The sequence below is a fragment of the Perna viridis genome, chromosome 6 (assembly GCF_037379345.1).
Source record: "Perna viridis isolate PV_CMFRI_1.1 ecotype Kerala chromosome 6, ASM3737934v1, whole genome shotgun sequence".
NCBI lineage: Eukaryota > Metazoa > Mollusca > Bivalvia > Mytilida > Mytilidae > Perna > Perna viridis.
This window is the reverse complement of record NC_142450.1, coordinates 30,049,492-30,055,530: the sequence shown is the minus strand read 5'-3', so window position 1 is coordinate 30,055,530 and position 6,039 is coordinate 30,049,492. Positions and strand designations below refer to the sequence as shown.

Below are 6,039 nucleotides of genomic sequence, written 5' to 3'. Positions count from 1 at the left end.
AAAATATGGTAAACCTAGATACTAATATATAGTTATATGGTAGAGATTCCTCATACTCCGTAAGAAATAATTCCAAACAATCTTCCAAATATACAGAAGATGTTAACAAAATGCCGGAAGTTTTAATCTACAACAAATTTGTCCAGTGTGGTGGACGTGTTTTCAACAAACGATCGGCATTCCAATGGGAACAAATTGTGCTCCTTTACTTTCTGACCTATTACTTCACTCTTATGAGGCTGACTTTATAGCTGATCTGATCCGAAAGAAAGAATATCGTTTGGCTAGATCCTTTAATCTCAGTTTCCGCTATATGGATGACGTATTATCTTTAAACAATCCTAATTTGGGGGATTTGATACATCGCATCTACCCTCAAAGAACTTGAGATAAAGGATACTACAGACTCTGTGAAATTAGCCTCATTTCATGACCTACACTTACAAATCGATGGTAAAGGAAATGATTGACCAAACTTTACGACTAACGTGATGACTTCACATTCAGAATGAATTGTCAACTTTCCTTTCATCGGTGGCAACATCCCTTCAGCACCTGCGTATGGAGTGTTCCTATCACAACTCATACGTTATGCCAGAGCTTGCCGAAACTACGCAGACTTTTTGTGTCGCTCTGGAATTCTAACAAATAAGCTTCTGGAACAGGGTTATGTTGCTACAAGATTGAAGTTATCCCTACAAATGTTTTATGGTCGTCATCATGAACTCGTTCATCGAAACGGTGTATGCATCTGCGCCATGAAAACTGATTTGTTCAACGTGTCATAGATTTCCTTTCCTCTTCCGTCTACCACGACATTTTTACGAGCAACTCGGCGGGTGTTTCTAGAAAAGCAGAGGACGCTTACCTTACCGGTGCATCTGGTCTAAGTTTTTACTAGAGTCCGAGTTGCTCATTTGCTTTTGTTACTTTGTATGTATGATTTTAGTTACTTTATGTTCTTTGTTGTGTATGTCTCTTCTCCATGTCTGCTCTTTGTCCTTGGATTACTTCTGTAACCTTGGTTCCCTTGAATAATCTTTCAATTAGGTCAAGATAATATCAAAATGTATTATGTAACGTTCAACTAAATATTAAAAATGGGGGTTATTTAAATATGATACAGGCTGTGGAATGACAGAAGTACCATCAGCAACATACTTTCCGGTTTCATAATAGAACTGGTATTCGGAAATTACCAATGGTAGTATAAAACTTAAGTTAATAGCAGAGATATTAAAGACAGAGGAATTAAAAAAAAGCAACGTGGGAGGCGACAGTAAATATTCAGTTTGTCAGACAAGGAGAGAAAAGCCATACAACAATTCCCCAGCAGAAAATCATTATGTATGAGGTAAGCGATTTGCCATCACCAGCAGTTTGTGTTATTTGTTCATTGGAAGTACCAACTTAAATATGATTTCACAGGACCATCGAAAATAAAGTTGTTTAAATTAGGTACAATTTACCTAACGAGGGTTTATATAAAGTTTTTTTCTGGTGGATGAACGGTTGTATCAAACAAATTTGTCTTCAGTCTATTTGAGATCTGCTGAGATGTCACCACATCTTTTAAAAATGTCTTGAATAATATGTAACAAAAACTAAATTTAACTTTATTTTTGTAATAGTATTTTTGATTTTTAGAATTTATTGGAATTTGTGTTTTTTGGGCTTTTTCGTTTTATTTCATTAAACATGTAGCCCGGTGTGTCAGCTTTACAATGGTACCAAAAAAGTTATAGAAATACTTGGGGTTTTGCGGTAAAATAAAACAAATATACCCCTACCCCGCCGAAAAATCGCTTACATTGACATATTTTTCAATGTCAAAACCCCTAGAGTATTAGTATTAATGCTTCAGTAAAAAATGGATTATTTGGTATTTTCTGTTTAGTATTATCATAATTTATACGTCTGGGATTCATTTGATAAATTTTGATACACCAAGGAGGAGGTTTATAATATCAGTATACTAAAACAAATCTGTATATGATGGAAGCATTGGACTGCCTAATGGAATCTATGTTCGACGTTCGAACAATTGAATCACAAAAATCTAGGATTTTTACCTGATCAAGTAAACCTATAGGCTAACATTCCGAAGGATCCGACAACATTCTTTGGCGAATAATTAATTTGTTCATGAGACGGTTATCAAAGTACAATGTACCTAAAATTCAAAATTGAAGCCAGGAAAAGAAAAGGTTTTTAAGAACAGTAGATGAATTTCTTTTAATATGCAGAACATTTAGCCTATATATTCAGAATTTCCAAATCAACAGTATCTAGAATATTCAACACTTGGGGCAATTTTGTATATGACCATACAAGAGAACAAATTCTTGCTAATCTGCCACAACACTTCAGTGACCATGTTAATACAAGAATTGTCTTAGATTGCACAGTGTTTTTTGTTGGAAAACCTTCTTCTCTTGTTTCACAGTGGTTGACATGGTCTGAGTATAAGCACCATAATTCTTTTAAAATACTAATTGGTGTCACACCTAATGGAACGGTTTCATTTGTATCTAAATTATGAGAGGAGGCAATGTATCTGACAGACATTTAGTGCAACATGATGGACTAATACCAAAATTGTCCCCAGGTGATGTGATAATGGCTGACGAACGCTTTACCATTGAGGACTTGTTGCCTCCAGACATTGGTTTGAATGTTCCTCCGCGTGTGTCAACAAAGCATCAGATGTCAGCTTCAGAATTATTCAAAACTGTTAATATTGCATGACAATGGAGCAAGTTAACAAACTTTCAGATTTTGAACTCTAGTTTACCTCTTTTAGAAGCACATCTGGCAGAGCAAATAGCTGTCATTTGTATTTCATGGACAAACCTATTGCCTCCTCTTCTGCAATAACTTATGTTTGTAACTTGTTCTCCGTAAATAAAAAAACAATACAAATTTTAAAAAAATCTTGTGTTTTAACTTGTTTCACCGTAAGCGGAAGCATGTCTACGAGTTTGGTCACACTGTCCATCCATCCATCCATCCCAGTCAGCTTGTTACAACTCTTTTGAAACTACTGAACCAGAACTTTTTACACTTGGTATGTAGCAAGAACATTACATGTAGTGGTGGCCTTCATCAGGAACTCAGCGAGTGTTTCTAGAAAAGCAGAGGACGCTTATCCTACCTGTGCACCGGGTCCTTGTTCCCAGTTTTAGTGGTGTCTGAGTTGCTCATTTGTTGTTGTTACTTTGTATGTATGATTTTAGTTACTTTATGTTCTTTGTTGTGTATGTCTGTTTTCCATATCTGGTCTTTGTCCCTGGATTACGTTCTTTTGATTACCGCTATAATCTTGGTTCCCTTGATTACTCTTACATTTTTCCATGGTTTTGTGTTACCATTGTATATACCTGTCAGTAACACTCTTTTAATATCAATTTCCCCAGCAGCTATAAATCGCAGCTGCTATGCGACGCAGGGCCAGACATCAATTTGTCTCATTTGTTATGTTTCTTCACGTTTTATTTAAAAAGCTTTAATTAATTGGTTTATGGTATGATAGAAATTTCAGATGGATAGAATTGCCCATAAATCAAAAGTGGAATCATATATCATGTTATATAACAGGGAAATAGTTTTTTGTCCTCTTTTAACCCTACATGAGAAAAATTCAGGTATAACAGAATGCAAATGAAAGGATTGAAGCTTAAATAGCATATCTTTCCGTAAAGATTTGTCAAATGTTCTTCTTGTAACAGAAATCCCTTTAGTTGTCCACACAACAAAGTCTGCCCACTTTACTTCGTACAAAGCCATTTGTTCTTAAACTTGGAACATGTAGTTATGATTTGTTTTTTATTTTATTTTCTCATTTTTCAATTCACAGCAAAATTTTACATCAAGAGCACATTGGATAGGCTGCCTTTTACTTCATGTTATTACATCTTTGTCTGAACCATAAGGACATTTAATTTCAACTACGCTACAACCACATGCTTTGCAAGATACAAATGAATCAATGCTAGCCCCAAGAATGGGCAATTTGTATTCTCAAATAGATCTTTTTTTCTACAGTAACATCTTGACAAGTTTTTAGGTGAATAGTCTGATATTTTGTCAATGCTACACATTCATTTGAGCGACCCCATTCCAATCTCTTAACTTTAAGATTTCGTTGTGACACATCATATAGAATACGGCGAATTAAACAGTCCGGTTCAATGACTTTCCTTTTGTATATATCTCCAAATACAGAAGCAGTTAACAACTTTGATTTGACATTTCTCCAATTGTTGTTTACATGTTGTCCACGTGTTGCCAGCTCTGATGTTTTGATATTTCATTGGTGATGATCAAATCATTTAGGAATGTTGAGAATACATTTTCATAGGTTTCAGATTTTAAATCAACCTGATCATGGTACACAAATGAAGGATTGAATATATCTAAAAAATTCTGCATTGAACAATAATTCATTAATGTTTTATACAAAACACATGTAGGATAAATATCTTTAAGTCCATCTAATATTTCACTTAAGAACTGACTTTCATCATTCTCACACGAACTTGGTTTGTATGCTCCTGGATACGGCTTTCTTTTCTCGGTTTTATCTTTATCTGTTTTTGCAAATGTAATATCCTTGACCCTCTTGGGGCTCGGTTTTCTCCCAATGGGCCTGGGACGCTCCCGTTGACAAGCATCATTGGTACATGATTTTTTTGTTTTCTCTGAGGTGTATAGAAGTGCACCTACATGAGCACAAAATCCGGCATCCCCCGCCTTACAATTGCACAGACCAGATATTATATATCTGTCCTTTTGGATAGGCAAACATACAGCGAATAAAATGAAGACATTTTACCGGAATTTACAACCTGAACTTTTAATCTCACGGATGGCATGCTTTAAAGTAACAATAATCAGTTTCATAATCATCTATTTTGTTATGGAATATTACACTATAAAATTATCATTGCAAAATCTTTTAGCTTTAATCATATGTTTTTCAAAATTTATTCTACTCTCAGACATTGGATTCTTTTGAAAATAGTTATCAACATCCTTCAAAACAGGGGTGGGATATCACTTGCTTCTAATATTTTCCAATCAGATTTTATCGAGCTAATGTTCAGTACTGTAAATGTGTTTTTCACATAGTCGCCACAATCAGATTCTACACCAGAAGTCAAATGTCTATATACCCGGTTCACAAGTCAATCTTTTGCTCCACTTATTTTCAAATCTCTTGCTCTGAGCCATTCTTTCAAATCTTTCACCTTCCAACTTCCAACTTCCTGGACAGAAGGGTGGCACTCTGTATCAGAATCACTTGACATCTGAAATGGATAAGAAAATAATACCTAGCTTTCAAGTTGTCCCAGCCTTAAAACACCTTGGATATAGTATTTGTCATCCCTCTTATATCTCAGCAATTTTTATCATATTAATTGAAATATATACAAAATTGGTGTATGGAGGAGGTGACTTGCTCCGGATACAAACATGTAGAAAGTAGATATTTATAACAACATAAGGCTATGAAAATAAACAGAGCAAGGTCCCTCAGCCCCTATCACCCTAATCCCTCAAAGTATTATTTAAATTGATGTCTTCTTGTCCTTGTTTCCGTTTGACGATTTATCGCACTCGTTGGAAAAATAAATTTTGAATTTTTTCAATCTCGGAGGTAAGAACGAGAAATAATTGTATGAGAATTGTAGTACAGAACGACATAAATAAAAAAGTTTCTTAAAGGAACTTTTGAGTAATAAAAAAATAATCTAAAAAACTGCAAACAGGCTGAGGTGAATTCGAGTATACCAAGTTCGTTATTGTTGCCAAAAAAAAAAAACAATTAATATTACACAGAGTTTCGAAAATATATGGTACAAATATGGTGTGTATTTCTACTTACCACGAAAAGTTACTACTGAGGATAAACGGAAGCTATTCTTTTGGGATTCTGATACAGTTTCACATTATCGACAGTCATCTGAACTCCCTGGAAATTACTGTTGGTGCATAAGTAACTGCCGGTACACACTCGGAAAAGCATCCGGAAAAAAC

At 34.9% G+C, this 6,039-nt stretch overlaps 2 pseudogenes; one reads left to right on the top strand and one right to left on the bottom strand.

Moving 5' to 3' along the window:
- The first annotated feature begins 1,349 nt into the window (after positions 1-1,349).
- Positions 1,350-2,910, top strand: LOC148614484 (uncharacterized; annotated as a pseudogene).
- A 627-nt stretch (positions 2,911-3,537) lies between these two features.
- On the bottom strand, positions 3,538-5,309 carry LOC148614483 (uncharacterized; annotated as a pseudogene).
- Between the last annotated feature and the right edge of the window lie 730 nt (positions 5,310-6,039).